The 25357-nt window shown below is 40.9% G+C and overlaps 1 protein-coding gene and 1 long non-coding RNA gene across 6 annotated transcripts in view; both read left to right on the top strand.

The window, feature by feature from the left end:
* LOC309802031 overlaps nt 1-25357 on the top strand; it is a 622798-nt gene that overhangs the window by 495319 nt on the left and 102122 nt on the right. The gene's annotated exons all lie outside the window — the stretch shown is intronic.
* Nucleotides 1-25357, top strand: part of EFCAB11 (EF-hand calcium binding domain 11) — a 173010-nt gene that overhangs the window by 119370 nt on the left and 28283 nt on the right. The gene's annotated exons all lie outside the window — the stretch shown is intronic.

Genomic DNA, 25357 nt, shown 5'->3' with positions numbered 1-25357 from the left:
GTGTCCTCAGGGAATCCCATGCAGATTTCTGGAGCTCTTTCTCTGTGTGGCTCCTTTCCCATGGCACTCCACACCACAAATTCCAGACCCTCAGCCACTCCCAACCCAGGTACAGCAAAGGTTAGGGTGAGGGAGCTGTCCAACCCAGGTGCTGGGAATTTGGAGGTATGTAGTTGGAAGAGAATTTTAAAATAATTATAAAAATGACTAAAAGTCTATCTTGTATTTATCATCATGTCTCTACAACTCTGACTAATCAGGTGATAAAATACTTGGGATGGGGTGGGAAACGGGACTTTTGTTGGCCTACATTCTAAGCAATTGCTGAGGTTACTTTTGAGTTTTAATAATACACGTGTAAACTTTAAATTGCACATTATTATGTATTTCTTTTATTAAACAGCTCAATGTGCTTAGTTTGAGAGTACATTTCTAGCAGTAGCAGTTCAGAATCATTTGGACTGGCTTCAAATATAGTTTGTGTTTCCATCTCCTGTAGTATAAGAAACTCCCATGTTTAAAGAATAGATTTGGTATAAACAATGATAGCACAGTTGTTGTGAAGATAAAGAAATAATGTGAGTATTAAAGTCTGTCATTGTACGTGACCACTTAAGAGTTTTACTTTGTGTTTACAATGTAAAATAGTGAAACCAAGTGGGAAGTGTGAGGCATCATATTTATGTTTGTTAAGTGTAAGGTTTAGTTTACACCTGAACTATTTTACAGATTTCAATGAAATTTTGTAAAATGATGTTTATTCTCCTTTTTGCATCGTTAATGGTTTGTTTTGAAACCAGAGAATAAATCAAGAACATAATGATTATTGCTGATTATTACATGATTATTGCTGAAAATAATTTTGTCATGCAGAGAAGAGAGGTGTTTAAGAAATGACAGGCTCCTGCTGTCAAATATGTTAGGTGCTCTGTGCCCCAGACTCTGACCTCTGTCTCCTCAGCTCAGTAAGACCGCCATCCCTGCTTGAGTTTCCCTTCCCTTTACCTCAGTTCTGATGGTACCTCTAGGCAGAAAGCCAGGATAATTATAGGGCTCTCTTCACTTGTTTTTCTTCTCAGAAATCATAAGCCCTGCTCTCTGCTGTCCAGTCTCTGAAAGCCACTTTAAAAAATACATCTTTGGGGATTTCCCTGGCAGTCCAGCAGTTAAGACTTCACCTTCCATTGCAGGAAGTGCAGGTTTGATCCCTGGTCGGGGAGCTAAGATCCCACATGCCTCGTGGCCAAAAAGCCAAAACATAAAGCAGAAGCAATATTGTAACAAATTCATTAAAGACTTAAAAAATGGTCCACATCAAAAAACAAATGTTTTTTAAAAAATCTATATATATCTTTCATGGTTTATGGCAGAAGGGCTACTCTGGTACTCTCCAAGTTTGATTTAATTATTTGTGTATATTCCTATTTCCTGGGTTAGCCTACGAGTTCCATGAGTGTAGGAGACATATGGTATTAGAATTCTCCAGAGAAACAGAAACAATAGGACATACACATATAGAGAGAGAGATTTATTTTAAGGAATTTGGCTGACACGATTGTGAGCTGGCAAGTCTGAAGTCCCACAGGTAAGGCTGCAGACTGCAGACTCAGCCAAGGTTTCTTTTCTTCTTTGTTTTTTTTTAAATTTTATTTATTTATTTATTTTGAGGGCCACACCACATGGCATGTGGGATCATAGTTCCTTGACCAGGGATGGAACCCACAACCTCTGCGGCGGAAGCTCAGAGTCTTAACCACTGGAGCGCCAGGGAAGTCCCTCAGCCAAGGTTTCTATACTGCATTCTGGAGGCAGAATCACTTCTTCTTTTGGAAACATCACTCTTTGCTTGTAAGACCTTGAACGGATTGGATGAGGCCCATCCATGTGGAGGGTTATCTGCCAGACTCAAAGTCTACTGATTTAAAGGTTAATCACATCTAAAAAATTAACCTTCCCAGCAACATCTAGACTGGTGTTTGACCAAACAAGTAGGCACCATAGCCTACCCAAGGTGACACAAAAAATTAACCACCACACAAATACTATTCATTTTTATACCCCCAGAGCCTAGGGTGGTACATAGGAATTAAGGACCAACAAATAAGAGTCTGGGAATAAGGAAGTAATTTTGGAAATAAGGCTGGAAGTAGAGGTTGCAGTAGCTCATGAGAGACTTATGTTAAGGAGTTAACCATATTGTGTGGGCAGCGTCGGAGTCTTCTGTTTTTATGAGGGAAATTGGTGATGTAGTCTGTCTTGATGGCAGCATAGAAACTGAGGTTTAATGTGCAGAATCGTGATGATAGCTGGGGGAAGAATGGCAAGGACTGGAGGAAAGCAGTGTCCTGGGGATGGAAAGATCATGGCAGTCGTGGGACCAGTGGGAATGGAACAGAGTGCCTGTAAAGAGAGAGGAGAGAGGCAAATAATATTTTGTTGGAGAATCAGCATTGAAATTTCACCTAGTTTCTTTGTCTCCTTACCACAGAACTTCCTGAATACTTTAGAGAGAGCTTTAGAAAGATGTTAACAAAACTCTACAATACAAGCATACTATTCTTTTTTTAAAAAGAAAGAAACTTATTTCAACAACTCTCCATTTATACGTATAATGTAGTACTCTGCAAGAACAGCGGTTAGGTTTCTCTATGGCCTCTTTCAGTCTTCAGCCATGTGTAATCACAGGGTTTTGTATAGTTGTAGTAATGTTATGTATGTCATTTCATATTCTACGAGAAAATATTAGTTTATATCTACATGGCATCACATATATTATTTAATAACAGAAAAGCTTTACGGTACATTGAGGAGCTGTAATTTACTGAGCTATATTCCTTTTGTAGGACACTTGGATTTCCTACTGGGTTTTTGCCATTGTAAAAGATGATGGTAGAGATGGTTTTCTACCTAAAGCATTTTTCAACATCTATGCTGCAATATAATTGATATGCAATAAACTGCACATATTTAAAGTATACAGTTTAATAGTTTTTGAGATGTATATACTCTTGAATTATCACCACAGTCAAGATAATGAAGATATTTATCACCATCAAAAGTTTCCTTGTGGGCTTCCCTGGTGGCGCAGTGGTTGAGAGTCCGCCTGCCGATGCAGGGGACACGGGTTCATGCCCCGGTCCGGGAAGATCCCACATGCCGCGGAGCGGCTGGGCCCGTGAGCCATGGCCGCTGAGCCTGTGCGTCCGGAGCCTGTGCTCCGCAACGGGAGAGGCCACAACAGTGAGAGGCCCACGTATCGCAAAAAAAACCCAAAAAGTTTCCTTGTAACCCTTTGCAATCCCACTGTCCTACCCCTTCCCATCTTCCTGCTTCCTCTTTACAGGCAACCACTGAACTCTTTTCTGACACTACAAATTAGTTCCCATTTTTAGAATATTATATAAATGGGATCACACAATATATACTCTTTTTTTTGTCTGGCTTCTTTGACTCAGTCTAATTACTTTGAGATTTATTCGTGTTATAGGGTGTATCAGTAGTTTATCCCTTTTTAATTGCTGAGTAGTATTTCATTGTATTGATGTGCAACAGTTGACTTACCCATTCACATGTCGATGGACATGTGGGTTGCTCTCAGGTTTTGGCTGTTGCTAACAAAGCTGCTCCGCACATTCAGGTACAAGTCTTTGAATGGATATGTGCTTTTTCTTTTGGGTAAACACCTAGGAGTAGAATGAATGACTAGATTATATGGTAGGCGTAGGTTTTCCAAAGTATTTTCATTCCCAACAGCAGTGAGTGAGAATTCCAGTTGCTCTATATCTTCCTCAGCACTTGGTCTTTGTAAATTGAGCCATTCTTTAAGGTATGCAGTGGTTATCTCATTGTGGTTTCCAGTCTTATGTTCCTGACAACCAGTGATACTGAAAATCTTTTCATGTGCTTATTTTTCATCTCTATATATTCTTTGGTGAAGTGTCTGTTCAAGTGTTTTGCCCAGTTTTTATTATGTGGTTTACTTTCTTATTATTGAGTTTTGAGAATTCTTTATGTGTTGCTTTATCAGGTCTATGCTTTGCAACAGTTTTCTTCTAGTCTGTGGCTTGTCTTTTAGTCTCTTAACAGTGTCTTTTGAAGAGTAGAAGTTTTTAAAATGTGTTTTCTTTGGATAAATTTTCAGAAATAGGATTAAAAGGTCAAAAATATCTTTTGTGTGTGTGTGGTTCTAGTTACCTCTTGTCAGACCACTTTGGGAAAAGTATGAAACACTGTTGTTGAATAATAGTATGTTCCCTGGGGGCTTGCCAACTCTGGTCTTTATCAGTTGTATTTGTTTGCTATTTTGGTAAGTATAAAGTGTTACATCACAGTTTTATTGCACTCCACTCACCTGGCAAGTTGAACATTTACTTAAATTTGGTATAGTTAAAATTTTTCCTTTTGTAACTTTTGGCCATTTATAACTAGAAAATTTGAGTTATTCTTACAGATTTGTACGAGCTTCCCTTATAATTTAGATGCCTAAACACGTGTAATATTTATCACAAATGTTTTCATATCAATATTTACCTTTTATCTCAGTTTTACGTCCCCACCCCAGCTGCCACTTATTTATAATTTCTCCTATTTCTTAAATAGTAAATCTAAATGGCCAGTTGGGATAAACAGATTATTCTGTTTTGTTCTAACTTTGGGAAATTGCATGTTAAATTTTTCCTTATTATAATTTTATTATGGTTTGTAGTATGCAGTAGGAGTCTAAGTTTATATACCTGAATATTATTAAAGAATAATCTCAGGAGTTCTCTTTTCTGTTGCACTCAGATCGTCATATATTAAATTCCCATATAACTTACGCCCTATACCTAAATTCTTTACTTTTGTTCCATAGATTTCTGAAGTCAGCAGCATACTTTCAGTGTGGTTTGCTTTATGACATAATCTGGTATTTCCTAAGACAAGTTCCCCTTTATTGTCCAAATTAATCTCTAAGATGATTTTTACAATTTTTTACATGCCACTAATATCTGTATATCCACTAAGAACAATATCATTAAGGCTTTTGTTTAGTTTTCACAAATTCAAAATCAAGCGTGTATGTTATATTTTACAGAATTCCCCTTGAAGCCTTCTAACATACAACTAATTATGCGTGCCAGCAAAGTATCTGAGGGGTAAATTAACTATATTATAAAAAGAATGTATTTCGGGGCTTCCCTGGTGGCGCAGTGGTTGAGAGTCCGCCTGCCGATGCAGGGGACACGGGTTCGTGCCCCGGTCGGGGAGGATCCCACATGCTGCGGAGCGGCTGGGCCCGTGAGCCATGGCTGCTGAGCCTGCGCGTCCGGAGCCTGTGCTCTGCAACGGGAGAGGCCACAACAGTGAGAGGCCCGCGTACCACAAAAAAAAAAAGAATATTTCTTTTTGGTTACCTTCCATTTTGCTTCACAAATTTTTCATCTTTTGCCCTGAATTTTGAGAGGCTTTAGCATTCATTCATCTTGTTGCTCAGGCTCCTGTAGACTTCATGTTCTCTCTGGTCTCAGCTCTGTCTCTAACCTGTTCGTTTGACTTTCCCCTTGATTTTTATTTTTCCAGTTAGATGCTCTATCAAATCAGTCAAAACTCGAGTCTTCATGATGCTCCAGGAGCACTCACTGTCCTCTAATAGTTTATCTCCTCACCATTGCTCAAAACTCAAGTTGACAGCTATCTATGTAACATTCATTAAAAAGTATTTTATAATGAAATTCCTCTAATTTTGATGCCAGTGCTTCTCTTAAACTCAAAGTTTGCTAAGGGCTCTTAAGTACAACCCAGCATCTGTGGGAGAAAAACCTAATTAAGAACTTTAATGGAAAATTTTCAAACGTACACTCACTGCATAATTTTGAAGCACTAACATTTTGAAATGTTTTTGTGCTTTCTTTTCCCAGCCCTGAATGAGTGGAATGTTCTCTGTGCTGTCCTGTGGCACTCTGGGGAGGACACTCAATGTGATGTCATGGTCTAGGGCATTCCAGGTCCAGGTCTTCTTCAGCCCGTAACTCTGCACGGCTGTGAAAAGCTTGGCTGATTGTACAACAGCGTCATCCTAACCCCAGAGTTTATCCCATATTCCCACATACAGTGAGAACAGTCTAGGAGTTGGAAATGAGTCGCAGAGTCTTGCTTCTAGTACTACATACAGTGTGTATGTAGCTTTGAGCTGTTTGTATTCTACAACTTGGCTTTTCTTTCTGTGTAAAATAGGATCCACGTGGATTTCTTTATGATCTCAGAAAGCACAGAATTACTATTAGCTGGGCATGGGACTGTGCTGTGAATCAAGAGACCTGGTTTTCTGGCCTAATTTTGTTGCTAGCTGGATAGGTAACTTTAGGAAAGTTGCTTTACGCTTCTGAGCCTCAATTTCCTCATCCATAAAATGGCAAGAGTGGGTTGGGAAAAAAAATGGGTTGGGTGATTTCTAAAGTCTCTAGAAGGAAAAAATGCCTGCACGCTCTTATTCTGGGGAGGGGGTGGGAATTTGGAAGCATGATAGGCAGGTTAGACCCCGCCTCCATCCCAGGGTCCCAGAGCCCGTGGGGCTGACAGGCGGCAGATCTGAAGCCCTCATCGCAGCAGCCCACTCCACTGGGCGGGGCGGGGGGCAGGGGTAGGGGTGCAGAGAAGCGACAGGGAAGAAAAGAAGACATGAAGCGTTCCCACCTCAGGGTGTTTGTTCTGTACGGTCCTCCAGAGATGAGAACACCAAGCGTGAAGTTCAGACTCGTTTTATCCCTGCGGTTTGATTCAAACTAAGAAAAGGGTTCTGTTTGTTTTCTCTCCCCGCTGGGAACTGTTTTCAGTGAAACTTCCATACGCGGGATATATTTATTGCTAAAGAGTGTCAAGTGTGCTGAATAGTCAGACCATGCAGTCACAGAAAGAAAACTGCCGCGGAGGAATGTGCGCCCAGACGGCGGCACCCGGGACCCTCCTTCGAACACACTTGTTTCTTTAACAGCTCTGTCCATAACATCTTTCCTTTCATTCCTTTCTTATAAACTCAAATAAGCCCTCGAAGTGCTAAATGTTTTTCCTTTGCTGGCCATCAATCGCAGCATGATTTTATCAAACATGAATTTTCCCTTAGCTCGCATCGCAGTTGCATGCAAGGGGAAGCTGGCAAAATAGAGAAGAGGTGGTTGTGTGGAGGGGGGCGGGGGGGGGCGCTTGTGCGTGTGTGTTTGTGGCGGGGAAGAGATCTGGCTACAAAAGTAACAAATGCTCCTTGTACAATATTTTGGAAATAGAGAAAGGTAAGAAAAAGAGAATAAAAACCAACCACATCCCTAGCAAATCAAAGATAACTGTTGTTAATATTTTGGTATTTAGTCTTTCTTGTTTCTCTCCATGTTTTTGTTAAGTGAGTTTTAGATCCCATGCTTTTCAGTCATTTTGCCGTTTTCACTTTATAAACAACCCTACAATCAACATATTTGTTCACACTTTTAAGTTATTTCCTTAGGAGAGGTTCCTAGATGTGGGAAGACCATACTGGGTAGTATGAACTTAGTTTTTCATTTTTAGGACTCCTGATTCTTCTTACCAAATTGCCTAATTAACAAATGTAACTGCCTCTTGCAGCATCCGCCCCTCTGTGCTCTCACTGATGATTGAATGTTATTTATTTTTCAAATCTTTGATAATCTAGTAGTTGGAAAACAGTATCTCATTTTTGGTTCTGTTTCCCTGATTGCTAGTAATATTGAACGTTTTCACATGTTGATTAGCTCTTTCTATTCCCTCTTCTGTGAATTATCTATCCATGTCATTTACCTCTTTTCTATGATGAGAATATTTACCTGTTTCTATTTTTATCACAACTATTATTCCCAGTGTGCTGTTTTCCTTTTATTTTATGATGACTTTTTGATCTGCAAAGTTTTAAGTTTTCATATATTTCAAACCTGTGATCTTTTCCTTTGCAATTTTTTCCCACTGCTTTTATACTGAGAAAGTTTTCCTCATCTAGAGGCCAGGTTAATATCCACTTCCATTTTCTTGGTTGCTTTGAATTTTAAGATTGTTTAGTGCTTTGGAATTTAGTTGGGTATTTAGCATGGGGTGATGATCTAAACATTTTTGTTTGCAAATTGCAAGCCAGTTTTTCCCTTATCATTTGCTAGATAAACCCTATTTATATATAATGTCTTTTTTTTTTTTTTTTTTTTTGCGGTACGCGGGCCTCTCACTGCTGTGGCCTCTCCCGTTGCGGAGCACAGGCTCCGGATGCACAGGCTCAGCGGCCATGGCTCACGGGCCCAGCCGCTCCACGGCACGCGGGACCTTCCCGGACTGGGGCACGAACCCATGTCCCCTTCATCGGCAGGCAGACTCTCAACCACTGGGCCACCAGGGAAGCCCTGTATATAATGTCATGATTATCATAGTCTGTATTGAGTTCTTTTACATCCTAGGGGACCTTTCCAGGCTGTGATCTACTCTCTTCCCTTATTCTTACACCAAGGGCACACTTTTTCCCCCCAGTTCTTATAATATGTTCTAAAACCTGGTATTTCTTGTTTTCAAATTGTTCTCAGCTCTTCCTGCCTGTTTATTTTCCAGATGAATGGTAGAATCATTTTTGCAGAGTTCCAAAAACCTCCCTGTGGGGTTCCGATGAAAATTGCATTCAACTTATAAATTAATTGGGAAGAATTTGGCATCTTTACTACGCTCAGTCTTCCCATCCAGGAACACACATATGGACATTTAAAAATATCCTTTTGTAGGTCTCCATGGAATTTTGTAGTTTTCTTTATATAAATTCAACACATTTCTTATTAAGGTATTTAAAGATAATTTTATATATGGGGTGCATTTTTTAATGGAATCTTTTTCCCCTTTAGTTTAGATCCACTATTTTTAATATCACTTTTTCCCGAATGACTGCCAAGTACTGACAGGAATCTAAGGGAAAAGCATATTTGTTTCTTTTCAAGCTTATAAACTCAGAGATTTAGAAGTAGAACTGACCTTAAATAAAACTTGTTTTTATATATGATAAAACTGGGGTCATGAAAAGTCAAATTTCTTTACAGATCATGTAACTTATTAGAAAAGTAGCTAAATAGATGAATACTTCCAAATGTCCATATTCTTTGTGTTGAGGACACATGAAACTTAACTGTCCAAAACAAAACCCACGATCTGCCCCCTTGTATTAATTTCCTATGGCTGCTGTAACGAATTACCCCAGACTTAGTGACTTAACACACATATGTTAACTTTCCATACTACAGGTTAGAAATCCAAAATGGGCCTCCCTGGGCCAAAATCAAGATGTCAGCTGGGCTGCATTACATCTAGAGGCTCTAGGGGAAAATCCATTTCCTCTCCTTTTCCAGCTTCTGGAGGCCACCTGCATTCCTTGGCTCATGGCACCTTCCTCCATTTTCAAAGCCAGCAGCTTAGCATCTTCCAATCTCTCTCTGACTCATTACTGAGTCTTCTACTTACTTCCCTCTTCCACCTTGAAAGATCCTTGAGATTACATTGGGCCCACCTGGATAATCTAGGATACTCTCCCATTTTAAGGTCAGTGGCCTTAATTCCATCTACAACCCTATCCCCCTTTTCCCATGGAACACAACCATACGTTCCAGGGATTAGGACATGGACATCTTTGGAGGGCCATTATTCTGCCTACCTCAGCAAGGATGAACTTTCAAAATGTATATTTAAGCACATTAGCTCTCTTCTTGAAGCACTTTGGCAGCTTCCCATAGCTCTTTGGATTATAACCAGAATCCTTAAGTGGCCCACCAGGTCCTGAGCAGTTTCATTCCATTCATCCTCAGCCTCACTGGGCTCCATGCTCATCTCCACTCTGTACTCTGGCCACATTGCTTCTTCCGGTTCCTTGAATGTACTTGCTATCTCTTGCCATGAGGCCCTTGTGAATGCTGTCCCCTCTGCTGGGCAATTCGTCCCTGCCCTGTACTTCACCACCTTCTGTCTCTCCTCCAGGGCACTTAGCACACTGGTGCTTCTACTTTCTTGTAGAATTATTTAATTCTCTCCCTGGCTGAACTAAAAGCTGCAAGGAACTCTATTTCTTTTCTGCTCACCCCTACATCTTCAGAACGTAATGCACCTGGTCCATAGTGGCTCTTAGTGTGTGTCTGATGAATAAGTAAATGAACTCAAGAATCTATTTCTCAGAAAAAGCATTTTTAGTGAGTATGTTCATTGACACAGCTATAAAAGCAAAAAGACTGGGGCATTTCAAAAGTCCAACAAATAGGGGCTTCCCTGGTGGCACAGTGGTTGAGGGTCCGCCTGCCGATGCAGGAGACACGGGTTCGTGTCCCGGTCCGGGAGAATCCCACATGCCACGGAGCGGCTGGGCCCGTGAGCCATGGCCGCTGAGCCTGCGCGTCCAGAGCCTGTGCTCCGCAACGGGAGAGGCCACAACAGTGAGAGGCCCACGTACCGAAAAAAAAAAAAAAAAGTCCAACAAATAAATCAATTATTATAATTCCATTTGATAAAATCATATACAGCCATTAAAAATGGAAATAATAAAGACTATAACAATGGGGGAAATGTTTATAGCACATTTAAAAGAGCAGAATACAGAATTTCTTACCCTAATCAGAAAGAAAAGTGCTACAATGATCATAGCAACTGGTTTAAGATCATGGGATGGTAAGCGATATTTCTTTTCTCCCATTTCCAAACTTTCCTATTCACATGTTCATACATACAGCACATGTTTCTTGAATGCCAGTGTGGGCGTCAGGCACTGCATCAAGTCTCAGAACAGCACAGTGAACAGCATGTATGTGGTCTCTGCCTACTGCAAGTTTACAGTCAAGTGAGGGGGAAAACTAGTAATCATATAACACAGGTGGTCCCGTATTCACGGACTATCACTGTATTTGAGAAAACATGGACTCCTTTACCACATGTGCACCATAGGCTAAAGAAAGTATTTGTAGTTTGGGTTCATCATCATCATGGCACTAAAAATTTTAATTGAGGGGGAAAATTGTAGGAATAGACCCATTTCCTTTAGTCTTTAGGCTTTGAAGGAGATTTCCTAAATTGTCTTTCCAGCCCTTAATCACCACTTTCCAAGACGTAGACTGTACATCCTACAAGGAAAACATCTGGGGAGGTGATGAACTTTTCCTGGTTACCTTAGTTCAACCACAGCAAAAAGATGTGTGCAGGTGGTCACGAGGTCACCATTGATGCCTGCTCAACACAAACTCGTTCCCAAACAGTTAGTGCGTCCTCTGCACCCAATTCAAGGAAACTGGAAAAAACAGTTTTCCCAACATAAATTTTCTTGTTTTCATATTCTCATATTTATGTACTCTATGACTGTGCCTCTGTGCTTGAGCATGATGTAAATACTTAATTGGTTTAATAAATATCCTGAAATAGCCTCGTTGAGTTGTTACTAGAAGGGCACAAACATTTTACCTCACTTAGCCAGCACAGATCAACACTTAGTATCTTTAATGATGATCCGGATCTTTTTTAGTGGCTGAAATACTCCGTCATCAGTGATGTGGCCCTGCCTGTGGGCAGGAGAGACTAGATAATGGGTAGAAAACGTCACGCTGGTTGGGACCAGTAAGTTGAACCCCTGAAATCAGTATTGCTGTGGCCGTTTATGGGAGAGTCCAGTTTCTTCCCAAGGCTAAGAAGGGCCCCGCCCCTACCCCCCAACACACTCCTAATGTCCCTTGGTGATTTACGCATTACTGAAACCCTCCTTGAGCCAGCTTCTGTTCTCAGCCTGAGACCTCTGAAGGCAAATGTCATGCCAGCTTCCGGCACTGTGGTCACCCCGCTGGAGAGTGATTCTCAGTGCTGAGCGGGAGGGGAGAGGCCCGTCAGGATTGGGACGGGGGGTGTCGTGTACTTTGTGAGACCTCATTAAGCGGGGTGCATCCCCTCTTCTTCCCCCATCCCCATACCAACCTTGGGAATTATTAGTTCAGGGATAGAAAAGGAGTCCTGTTTTCTAGCTGTTATGTGAAGAAGCCCTTCCAGGTCCCAGTCCTAAAATATCCCCTCTGCAGTTGCACTTGGAGTCCCTTGGTCTTAGCCTAGGATTTGATTAATTTGGCCATGTTCATTCTCTTTGCATTTCATAATTTTCTAAACACTTGCCATATGCCCTCTGAACTTTCATCTCTTTCCACTGAAATTCTGTTTCGACTGAAATTCTAAAAAAGCCCTCATGGTTATTCCATTTGGTGTGACTTTGTGATTATAAGTGGGCTTTATTAATAGGCTACTTCTGATAATCTGAGGGAATTGTTTCATTATGAAGTGTTATTCATTTTTTATGTTGCTTATTATTGTCCACAAACCCAGAGGTTTTAAATGCTGAGAGTATGCTGTAAACAAAAACATAAATAACTTATTGCAATTATGAAGTAAGGCCAGATTTTCTATTGGCTCAGTGATGCATGTCATTGAGAACTGGCCTGAGATGTAAAATCTTATTTTCCCTAGGGGATTATTTAAAACTACAGTGTAAGCAGTTAAAAATCTTAATTTTTATAAATTCCTATACTCTCATTTAATGAAAAAAAAAAACCACCCTGACATGATAGAATTTTAAAATATTGTTCCTCTACCAAGCTATATAGAGTTAATCCCTTGGATTACTATGAGTCTCTGCTAGCACAGTATGAGAATATCTTTCAGGATCTGGCTGTGCCACAGTCCCTGGGGTGACTGTCAGGTCCTGTACACTCCTTTGAAATGTGAGTGCTTTTAATTAGATGGAGCAATGGATATTCTTTGTTTCTATATTATTATATTATTATCCTTCTGTTGCCAGAACTCCCAGTCCCGTCTCATTGCAAGGGAGGCTGGAAAATGTGGTTTAGCTATGTTCTCAGGAAGAGAAGGAAATAAGTTTTGTTGAACACATAGCAGGCTCTGCCATGGAAACAGACTCCAGCCATTCCCAAATGGATAAATGGATAGTCAATGATCCCAGCTCCTTTTCCTACCAACCTGTTTATCCCCACCAATTTGAAATAAGCAAACAAAAAATTCCACAGTCCCCCATCATATATTATTAAAAATATATTCTTCTCGAATAAGCATTATCTGACAATTGGTGTTTTCTGACTCCGAGGAAGTATGCTTTTTAAAAAAGCAAGCTTCCTCTCTGACAGTGGCTGACAGCATTATTAGCAGGGCATTTATAAATGGCTCGATGTTTATAGTTCATATTTCAACTTCAACTCTATTTGTTGCACTAGCAAAATGAAGCTTATTAAGCTTTATTCTTTTAGTCCGTCTCTCCAAGCATCTGAACCCCCTAATACTCAGCTTTCTTGTCTGGAAGTATGTAATCTTTCCTACATTACACTTGAAGGTTCAGCTCATTCCTAAACCTCCAATCAAGGATATGAACTTGTTGCTTTCAGAGAGGCCACGTCTGTTCATGGAGCCATTACGCCATCAGTTAAAGTGGTCAGAGTTCATTTTATTGCCTCCTTTGTGGAAGAACTTGTAGTGTAAATGCCTGTGTTATTGAAAACATAATTTTCCTCATCATTATGCTTTCTTTCTAGCCAGATCATAACCTGCTAGAAATCTATTGAGCATAGAGTGAAAAGCTCTTCAAAATAGCTGTTCTTAAGAGATTAAATGATTGCCATCTCTGTCCCATTTCTGTTATCTCATAATCAAGTTCAAGATGATACTAGATATCTCAGCTGAAGTGATTATCTATTTGAAATAGAAATGGTTTTATCTCCATTCATATTTCATACTATTGAAGGCAGGATCATTTTTTTTCCCATTTACATTTATATATGTTTATGGTTCCTCTCACTGTTGTGGCCTCTCCCGTTGCGGAGCGCAGGCTCCGGACGCGCAGGCTCAGCGGCCGTGGCTCACGGGCCCAGCCGCTCCGCGGCATGTGGGATCTTCTCGGACCGGGGCACGAACACGTGTCCCCTGCATTGGCAGGCGGACTCTCAACCACTGCGCCACCAGGGAAGCCCTCAACCTACTTTTTAAAGGCTAAAAATGGCTAACGGGGGTTGGCTTGCCTTTTTAGACTTCCAGTACAAAGACACTAGTTGTAGATTAAGATCCAGCATAGATTCATCAAAATGTACAGCTGTATCAAATCTTAGCAACCATAGCCGAGCAGCTTGACCAGAGAGAAGCTTGAGATTGACAGCTGCTGAGACACTTGCCCAGGGTCACCTAGCCTCGCCAAGATGAAAGCTCACTCCTAGGCCTTTTCTGGTGGATCACACTGCCTCCCTGCTGTATTCAGAGTAAGCCTCTTACACAGATATGGCGTGGGGAGAGAACGGAGGACCTAGTGACTCAAAAGTACAGGAACCAGATTTTTTATGATTAGCCCAAAGAGGCTCACTTTTGTTTTTGTTCTTTATCCTTAAAGCTGTCTGATCCATGCTATTTTCTTCCATCACAATTTCTCTTCCAGAGATTCAAACTGAGAAAAAAGATCATGTCACTATTTATTAGCAGTTCTGCTAAAACACTTGATAGAGAAGGAATATGAAACTCTTTGCCAGAAATGGGACTTTGGGCTATATGTTGATTGCATTTATCCACATGCACACAAGCAGTCAATAATCAGGCGTACTGAAAGTACATTCTTTCCTCCTTTTAAAATATCTCTAGCTTTACATAAGACTTCTCATTGTAAAAACCTAGTAAATAGGAAAAAGTGAGTCATTATTTATGGTTAATCGCTTTTGCCAGCTGTGACTGCATTTCACGTCCATTTTTCTTTCTTTTTTCTTTTTCTTGGACTAGAGAATCTATCCTGTCACTCTTTAGGGAAAAACCATATCGGTCCCATCAATACCTTCTTTCAGCACATAATCACAGTAAGCCACTGTAAACAAAGATTTTTGTTGGATTACAGCAAGAAAGTAACTTCTTTAGAATGCAGAACTGTGGAGAATAATCCAGAATCTTGAGATAGCACCTAAAGAGAAAAATCTGAGTTATTTTAGGGTTTCTTTCAAAATGGAATAATTATTTCAAAAATATTGAATTTATGAGTGTCTACTCTATGTCTACCAAGTTCCAGATATTATAAGGTTTAGAAAAGATTTCAGATGGAATACCTGGCATGTCAGGACACTTTTATTTGCAAGTACCAGGAAATCCATTTCATACTTCCTTTAACAACCCAGGGAATTTATTGGATCAGGTGACTAAGAGTTTTGAAATTGGGCATGCTTCAGGCCTGGTTGATTAGGCTCCAATTCACTCTAATTTTTCTGATTCTTCCCTTCACTGTGTATAGCTCCATTTTCAGGCTGATAATTGACAATGAAAAGCAGGTGCAAAAATTTTTGGATCAATAGCTCATAGAACTGTTGTGGACTTTGTACTCTTGTGGTAGGAAAAGGACCATTGTAATACCGTGTCACCTCTGCATCCCACCTGAAAGAGCTTCTCCTTTCTCAGCTCGCAAACAAAATTCCCAGGCTTCATTATGGTTGACCCAACTCTTTACCCATCAGCAGTAGTCAGAGGAGGAATGCCATGGACTAATTAACCAGCGAATCCTTAAACCAGTCACCACACTAAGGAGAGTGGGATTAAATCGGTTGGCTTAGGCCAGTGGGATCCCGCTTCTGGAGCTTGGGGTGGGGACCCATCCACCCAAATCACACAGCTGCTGAGTAGCACAGGGGACGGGGGCATAGATGCTGGGGAAGTAGCTGACAGCATCCACTGTGTCTTTCATCTCTCATCAGGCTGAGCCTGATCCTAATGAGGCCAAAGTTTTGCCTGGCTTGTGTCATTCTTCGTTCCTGGCCATCCTTTTATCCTCCACAGTTCATCCTAAATGGCCAATTCCACCACCTGCCCACAGCCAGTCCATAGCTGTACCTCTGCATCCAAGTGGCAGAAGAACTCTCTTATATTGAGGAATATATTGTCCTCACCTAAAGTCTAATAATACCATTTATTGTTGGCAGGCTAGATAGTATTAAGTAAGACATGCATATGATACAATGAAGAGAATGCTGCTCTCTTTTTCTGGTTGACTTTGGCATTTCAACTGCCTGGAACTTCAAACTTCAGAGCTCTTCTTAAAGGGAATATTTAATTTGCTCTAAAAATCATTTTCCAAATAGAAGAAACTGATCTGTTTCAATAGTGAGTTCCCTTTTACTTGAATGAGAATCTGATGTGACATGCTGTTGATGATGGCAATTTAAATGCCCCGTGAGAACTTCATCTCTCAAAATAAACTTTTCACTGTGTCAGCCTGGGATCTCTCTGAAAGCAGAGCTTTGGATGAGGGCTTACACTGGAGGTTGCTTGTTTGGGGCACAACCTTGGCGTGCAAGAGCGGAACAGGTAATGAAAGCAAACCGGCGCAAGGACCTCTTACCGCGGTTGTTACTTCTGTGAGCGACTCAGTCCCACCAGAACCTCCCATGAGCCGAGAGAACAACCTCAGAGGGACCGAGGGAAAGTGGTTATCCATTGACGCCTGTCCCCTCATTGGTCAAGGGCCACCTATGGGGTGTTAACTCCTTTTTTCATACTTCCGGGCTGTAAGGGTGAGGCCCCGCCCAGGTGATTCCAGGCAATCCCAGGTGAACAGCGGGAGGTACCTGGTGACGTGAGGCACCCCCAGCAAAGGCTGGAGCAAAAGATGGGTGGCGAGTGTGTGAGGCGGGGCACGAAGGGGGTGCAACACACACTAAAGGGAAGGCATCTGCCAGAGCCGTGTAAGGAACCTGCAAAGGACCAGAAACCATCTACGTGGCTCTTTTGTCTTTCCTGGGTGTCTGAATGGCTTTTCTTTCTTTCTTTCTTTTAACATCTTTATTGGAGTATAATTTCTTTACAATGGTGTGTTCATTTCTGCTTTATAACAACACGTCTCTAAAAAGATAAAATTAATAAACACATCACCGACTGAATTGCTGTCGAGCCCTGCAGGACTCTCATCAACAAAGAGGCAAGCATGCCAGTGGGGAGAGCCGGCAGGGTCCTCAGAAGAGAAGGCTGCTTGCGGGCGGAGCTGTCAGCCTCGCATCTTCAATTGGCGGGTCCTCTCATGCCCAGCAGGGGCTCCTTGCTTGGAGGGTAATTTTTACTCTCACTCTTCAGTCAGTATGACGGCTTTGTCCCTAATATAATGGTAGTTCTGACTTTCCTTTAAATTATTCCGTAAAGAATCAGAGAGAAAGAGGGCCTCTCTCCCTTTTCCCTGCCCCCAAAATTCCACTCAGAAAACTTTTCTCATTTACATCTTTGCCTCCACATTAAATTTCTCATTCATGTTTCAGGTGAATCAAATGCGGTGTCAACTTTCAACACCCCGTGTAACTATCACAGTCACTCAAAATAATTGCCGACTGTCAGTGTATGTGCTGCGAACACAGATATGCCCGCCACTGGCTCTGTTAGCACCAGAAGAAGGCAGAGCTTGCCTTCTTCTCTGGGTTCCATTCAAAACCTTAGTGTCAGCGAGGCAGAGTGTTGAGGCAATTATCTGCTTAATCTGTCCAAGAAACATGTGCCTCTCTGCCCCGAAATCACTTGTTTAGAAAAAAGAAAAAAAAGTCTTTACAGCAATTTTCTAGTAAGTATAGATTTAGCTGGAATGTTCCAGAGAATTGCCTCCAACTTTGGCTCCTCTAGCTCAGTGGTTTTCAATCAGGGATGGTTTTGTCCCCCCAGGAGACACTTGGCAATCAGGGGAGACATTTTTGACTGTTATAGCCGGGGAGGCCGGGGGAGGGCCAGGGGAGAGTCCTACTGGCATCTAGTGGGTAGAAACCAAGGGTGCTGCTAAATATCCTACAGTGTGCAGGACAGCTCCCACAGCAAAGAATGATCCAGCCCAAAATGTCAACAGCACCAACACTGAGAAATCCTGCTCTAGCTGTTGAGGATTTATACATAAATAAGGTCACTTGTTTAGAAAATTCAGACCAAAAAGAAAAAGATATTCCTTCCCTCAGTTGAAAAAGAGATCAATATTGAAGACTATTTTAAGCTAAAATAACCCATAAGACGAGTTTGTGTTTAGCCTATAATCTTCAACTTCTGCCCAAATGAATATAGGTGTTTATAAGATTGCAGTTATATATAGTTTGTATTCTTGTTTCTACCTAAAAATGTCACTTTTATAGTCTTTACATCATTTTAATAGAGAATATTCCATTGTTTCAATTCCTCTCTCTTCGTTTCTTTCTTACCTTCCTTCTTTCCTTCTTCTTCTTTTTTTTTTTTTTTAAAGTAACTTGAGCAAAAGCACGCACTCTTTGAAATCTGGCTCTGGAGACCTGGCCATGGGGCACTCTTGAATTATTATTTTTATTTTAAAAAAATTTACTTTTATTTATTTATTTTTGGCTGCATTGGGTCTTTGTTGCTGCACATGGGCTTTCTCTAGTTGCAGTGAGCAGGGGCTACTCTTTGTTGCGGTGCGTGGGCTACTCCTTGTGGTGGCTTCTCTTGTTGCGGAGCATGGGCTCTAGGTACACAGGCTTCAGTAGTTGTGGCTCGCGGGGTCCACAGTGCAGGCTCAGTAGTTGTGCTGCACAGGCTTAGTTGCTCTGCAGCACGTGAGATCTTCCCAGACCAGGGCTTGAACCCATGTCCCCTGTATTGGCAGGAGGATTCTTAACAACTGTGCCACCAGGGAAGCCCATCTTGAATTATTTTACAACAAAAATTATTTTCAAAACATTACAAGAAATTGTTATGATGTAGATTTACTATTTGTGAGAAACATTTGCTATTTATGTATTTTTAAAATTTAAAAACAACCTATGTTTTTCTTTAGAATGTAATATTAGAGCAGCATTGGTGCTGAGCTTAATAAAAAAATTCATAGTGTGAAGCCCTGGCTACCTCAAGGTGGGGGCCACTTAGCCTCTAGGTCACAGGAACATATCTAGTCTGGGCTAAGTCCACACTGCATCACAAAAGGAAAGAGTATCTCTGGGCTTTCTATCCTGTTCCATTGATCTATATTTCTGTTTTTGTGCCAGTACCATACTGTCTTGATTACTGTAGCTTTGTAGCATAGTCTGAAGTCAGGGAGCCTGATTCCTCCAGCTCTGTTTTTCTTTCTCAAGATTGCTTTGGGGTCTTCTGTGTTTCCATACAAATTGTGAATTTTTTTGTTCTAGTACTGTGAAAAATGCCAGTGGTAGTTTGATAGGGATTGCATTGAATCTGTAGATTGCTTTGGGTAGTATAGTCATTTTCACAATGTTGATTCTTCCAATCCAAGAACATGGTATATCTCTCCATCTATTTGTATCATCTTTAATTTCTTTCATCAATGTCTTATAATTTTCTACATACAGGTCTTTTGTCTCCTTAGGTTTATTCCTAGATATTTTATTCTTTTTGTTGCAATGGTAAATGGGAGTGTTTTCTTAATTTCACTTTCAGATATTTCATCATTAGTGTATAGGAATGCAAGAGATTTCTGTGCATTAATTTTGTATCCTGCTCCTTTACCAAATTCGTTGATTAGCTCTAGTAGTTTTCTGGTAGCATCTTTAGGATTCTCTATGTATAGTATCATGTCATCTGCAAACAGTGACAGCTTTACTTCTTTTCCAATTTGGATTCCTTTTATTTCTTTTTCTTCTCTGATTGCTGTGGCTAAAACTTCCAAAACAATGTTGAATAATAGTGGTGAGAGTGGGCAACCCTGTTTTGTTCCTGATCTTAGTGGAAATGGTTTCAGTTTTTCACCACTGAGGACGATGTTGGCTGTGGGTTTGTCATATATGGCCTTTATGATGTGGAGGAAAGTTCCCTCTGTGCCTACTTTCTGGAGGGTTTTTATCAAAAATTGGTGTTGAATTTTGTCGAAAGCTTTTTCTGCATCTATTGAGATGATCATATGGTTTTTCTCCTTCAATTTGTTAATAGGGTGTATCACATTGATTGATTTGTGTATATTGAAGAATCCTTGCATTCCTAGGATAAACCCCACTTGATCATGGTGTATGATCCTTTTAATGTGCTGTTGGATTCTGTTTGCTAGTATTTTGTTGAGGATTTTTGCATCTATGTTCATCAGTGATATTGGCCTGTAGTTTTCTTTCTTTGTGACATCTTTGTCTGGTTTTGGTATCAGGGTGATGGTGGCCTCGTAGAATGAGTTTGGGAGTGTTCCTCCCTCTGCTATATTTTGGAAGAGTTTGAGAAGGATAGGTGTTAGGCCTTCTCTAAATGTTTGATAGAATTCGCCTGTGAAGCCATCTGGTGCTGGGCTTTTGTTTGTTGGAAGATTTTTAATCACAGTTTCAATTTCAGTGCTTGTGATCTTTGATAAAGGAGGCAAGAATATACAGTAGAGAAAAGACAGCCTCTTCAATAAGTGGTGCTGGGAAAACTGGACAGGTACACGTAAAAGAATGAAATTAGAACACTCCCTAACACCATACACAAAAATAAACTCAAAATGGATTAAAGACCTAAATGTAAGGCCAGACACTATCAAACTCTTAGAGGAAAACATAGGCAGAACACTCTATGACATAAATCACAGCAAGATCCTTTTTGACCCACCTCCTAGAGAAATGGAAATAAAAACAAAAATAAACAAATGAGACCTAATGAAACTTCAAAGCTTTTGCACAGCAAAGGAAACCATAAACAAGATGAAAAGACAACTCTCAGAATGGGAGAAAATATTTGCAAATGAAGCAACTGACAAAGGATTAATCTCCAAAATTTACAAGCAGCTCATGCAGCTCAATATCAAAAAAACAAACAACCCAATCCAAAAATGGGCAGAAGACCTAAATAGACATTTCTCCAAAGAAGATGTACAGACTGCCAACAAACACATGAAGAATGCTCAACATCATTAATCATTAGAGAAATGCAAATCAAAACTACAATGCGACATCATTTCACACCGGTCAGAATGGCCATCATCAAAAAATCTACAAACAATAAATGCAGGAGACGGTGTGGAGAAAAGGGAACCCTCTTGCACAGTTGGTGGGAATGTAAATTGATAACAGCCACTATGGAGAACAGTATGGAGGTTCCTTAAAAAACTAAAAATAGAACTACCGTACAACCCAGCAATCCCACTACTGGGCATATACCCTGAGAAAACCATAATTCAAAAAGAGTCATGTACCAAAATGTTCATCGCAGCTCTATTTCCAGTAGCCAGGACATGGAAGCAACCTAAGTGTCCATCAACAGATGAATGGATAAAGAAGAGGTGGCAGATGTATACAATGGAATATTACTCACCCATTAAAAGAAACGAAATTGAGTTATTTGTAGTGAGGTGGATGGACCTACAGTCTGTCATACAGAGTGAAGTAAGTCAGAAAGAGAAAAACAAATACCGTATGCTAACACATATATATGGAATCTAAAAAAAAAAAATGGTCATGAAGAACCTAAGGACAAGACGGGAATAAAGACACAGACCTACTAGAGAATGGACTTGAGGATATGGGGAGGGGGATGCGTAAGCTGTGACAAAGTGAGAGAGTGGCATGGACATATATACACTACCAAATGTAAAATAGATAGCTAGTGGGAAGCAGCCGCATAGCACAGGGAGATCAGCTGGGTGCCTTGTGACCACCTAGAGGCGTGAAATAGGGAGGGTGGGAGGAAGGGAGACGCAAGTGGGAAGAGATATGGGGACATGTGTATATGTATAACTGATTCACTTTGTTATGAAGCAGAAACTAACACACCATTGTAAAGCAATTATACTCCAATAAAGATTTTTTTAAAAAAAAAGGAAAGAGCAGAATCTTGCTTAACAAATCAGGATGTAATGAGACAAATGCTAAAGCTCATGGTGATAAAAGTAATTGTAACCACTTATCTGATGAGTCAAAAAATGTTCGTATTTTAACAGATATGAAAACTATCGGAATTCAGCTGATTGGACAGAGTCTAGTCCTGCCTGAAATTCTCAGTGTATCCCATTGTCACCCTGGGTCTTCTGCCCTTTGAAGTCCAGATAGTATTGCCTGGGACTCCCATTCCATATCCTGTGGAATTTTAAAGCACTTCCTAGGTTGTTGCAAATTTCTGGAAGGCCTGTGGCTCTGAGTTCTCACTTCTCTAATTCAGTTGAGGGTCATCTTACCGTACCCCACTTTTGTTGCTCCCTACTGCTCCCGCTCAGACAGAACTCATCTCCAGTGCTGAACCAGCACACACTCCCCAAACGCACCATCCCCCCTTAGACTGTGTGCCTGTCAAGCCCTTGGTGAAGATAAAGGAGAGGTTATAACACGCAACACGAACAACTTCAGAGCACACAGTAAACGTAGCAGTTAATTAAAGGACCTTTGATCACTGGGGCCTTTTTCTTGGGCCAGTTCCCATCGTATAGCATCCCAGCCTCCTCCCTACCCCTCAGTAGCCCTTCTCCCTGCATCCTGTCCTATCTTGCTCATCATCTCCTTCCTCCCAGATGGTCCTATATTGTTCATACTGAGTTACACAGAGCAGTTCAGCTGTCTTCAGTCCGTACTCCCCAAATCAATTCCAGCTCTCCCTTTGCATCTCAAAACCAAGCAAACCAAAAAGCCTTTAATTTAACTGGATTTACATGTCTAGAAAGCAGTTATTGTTGTTCATAGCAATTTATTTTCCTCTCGTCCATCTGTATAAACTTTGTTCATTCCTTTAAAAAGACAGTTGTGAAATATAAGCCTGTAGGTATGTGTGTATATATGCATATGTCTATATCTATGTCTATAGCCACATGTCCAGTAAAAGAGCAGTTAGTTAAGTGGCTTCAAGTGCTTGGACTTCAGCTACAGGGCAGGTTAGACACAGATGTGTCCAGTGCTCTTTCTTGGTTTCCAGTTTCCAGCTCTTTATCTCTAAATTGTTCAGCCTGACACTCAAGGGGTTCCTTCCATTCAGAGTCCATGTCTTACTTGGTCTCTCTGTACCTGGTCTGTATTTACAAAATGCAGTCGAGCATGGAGACCACAATTGACCGTTCCTTATTGGTCCCTGAGTGATGGCTCCTAGGTGCCTCCTTCAGTGTGTTATTATTTCTCTGGCTAGTATTTTAGACTCTATAAAAACAGTGATGATATACTTTCTTTAATCCCCGCAAACCTCCTGGGAGGCAGTAGATATTCCAAAATGTTGTCCACTGTTTCCCCAGATTCATTTACTCCACAAATTCATTCACTCTGCAAACATTCATTACCTGCTATGGGCTAAGAAGTGGGGACACAGCAGCAAACAAGAGAAAGTTCTTGCCTTCCCAGAGTTTATTTCTAGTTGGAGTGACGGTGGTGGAATATTTCAGTGCTGAATGTATGTTGGTGACACCAAGACAGCACACTCTAGTTTCATAAGGAGAGTGTACTCCTTTTAGGGTTAAACACTGTAAACAGAAACAATGAAACGTTTTACCTAATGACGTTTTCTTCATCTCCTCAGCACACCACTAATTCTACCCACCTGCCACATCTGCTCATCCATTACATGGTGACTTGAGTGTGGGTGCTGTGAAACTTTCCTTCTTTGGAATACTTCCGTCTGCAATGAAAAACAGTATTTTAGCTTTTAAAATTATAGCTCTGAAATGTGAATTTCCTTTTCATTCTCCTTGAGATGACCATATATATATGTGATGAGGAAGAAAAGTTGAAGACAGTATTTTACCATGTCTCATTCTAAATATAAACATGATGTTCCTCCATTCATTATAAAAACGCCACTCCAAGCCTTATGAATAAACTTTTCCATTTTAATACCTCTTGGTTATACTGTGCCCATTTTATGATGAGAAGCTTTGGCAAAGGCAGCAAGAAAAATAAGAAGTTAATGGAGTTACAATAAAGTTATTTACTGAGAAAATCAGGCAAAAGGATTTCCTTTTCTACAAGCATTCAGCATCTCAATAAGTGAATAAACACACACACACACACACACACACACACACATATATATCAGAAACCGTTTATTCTAAATATTACTTTTCTAGGTTATCCACTTAACTCACCCTATGAGATTTATAGTTCAATCATACCAGTTCAGAGTGGGAAGAAAAAAGGCCATTTGTCTAATCCAATTCCTTGAGAAAAAATACGTAGGCAATATTAAGAATCTTCAATTATCTAATTTAATAGAAGGGATGATTTATACTCTGTAATCAGTAACATGTGATACTGATTATTTCTAATCCCTTAGAAGAGATCCGACATTCTGCTTTTGGTCCTGTATAGCATGAAATCGTCATGTATATTTTACCAAAAGAAGTAACAGGAATAATCGCCCCTACAGTCTGCAGTCATTTTATACGAACCTACTGCAACATGGTGTTGCCCTGGGGCAGAGAAGTAGGGATTTTCTCTACTTCAAAAGAATGAAAAATTATTATCACTCTATCCAGTACCATTATAGACTTCAGAGACTCTGGCATGAAATATTCAGAAAGTTTATTTTAGAATTCAATATTTTAAAAGCCTGCTTTAAAGCTATTATGGTGATTAGTGGCTTTGTTACTTGGGCCAGTCCTTGCTTTAAAAAGCCCTATGTCATGGTTAATACCATTTGCTGTTTCAACAAAATATAATTTGCACCAACCCAATAAGGCAAATAAGGCACATAATGCATTGTCTTAGAGTGCCCCCCCAAGAGGAGTTGGAACCACAACTCATCAGTTATCTTTCAAACACACTCTTTTTTTTTTTTTTTTGCGGCACGCGGGCCTCTCACCGTTGTGGCCTCTCCCGTTGCGGAGCACAGGCTCCGGACGCGCAGGCTCAGCGGCCATGGCTCACGGGCCCAGCCGCTCCACGGCATGTGGGATCCTCCCAGACCGGGGCATGATCCCGTGTCCCCTGCATCGGCAGGCGGACTCTCAACCACTGCGCCACCAGGGAAGCCCCAAACACACTCTTAAACACTGCTTTCACTGGTAGCAGTTGAATGTACTGCGTATGCCATGATATTGTCCTTCTGCTATGTGTTGTCTTAACCAGGTGGAATGGGTGCCATTCCTCTGCTCCCTGTTCAAGGAGCAATGCCCCTGTCTCAGTGGCTCTAGGGACACACACGGACAACCCAGCTGAGGCCGCCCACACCCTCCGCTGACCAGCCAGAGGCTCACATCTTCACCTCTCTCCATAGGAGTCAGAAAAGCTTATCAGGTGTTCGTGAGGAATTAACCAAGCTTCCGAGGCCATGAATGAAGCCAGTGAAAACTTCCGGAGCTTGAGTTAGCTGCATGGGAATTGCAACACAACCGCTTCTCTCTGGACCATCCTATGTACATAGGGAGACATGTGGACTAGAGTATAGAGCCCTGGTTTGGGAATTTAACAATCATGATTTGAATTTCAAGTCTGGTTACTTATCAGCAACA

Source organism: Mesoplodon mirus (assembly GCF_964341445.2).
Source record: "Mesoplodon mirus genome assembly, chromosome: 4".
NCBI lineage: Eukaryota > Metazoa > Chordata > Mammalia > Artiodactyla > Ziphiidae > Mesoplodon > Mesoplodon mirus.
The sequence above is the reverse complement of the archived record's forward strand: the minus strand, read 5'-3'. Positions and strand labels throughout refer to the sequence as shown.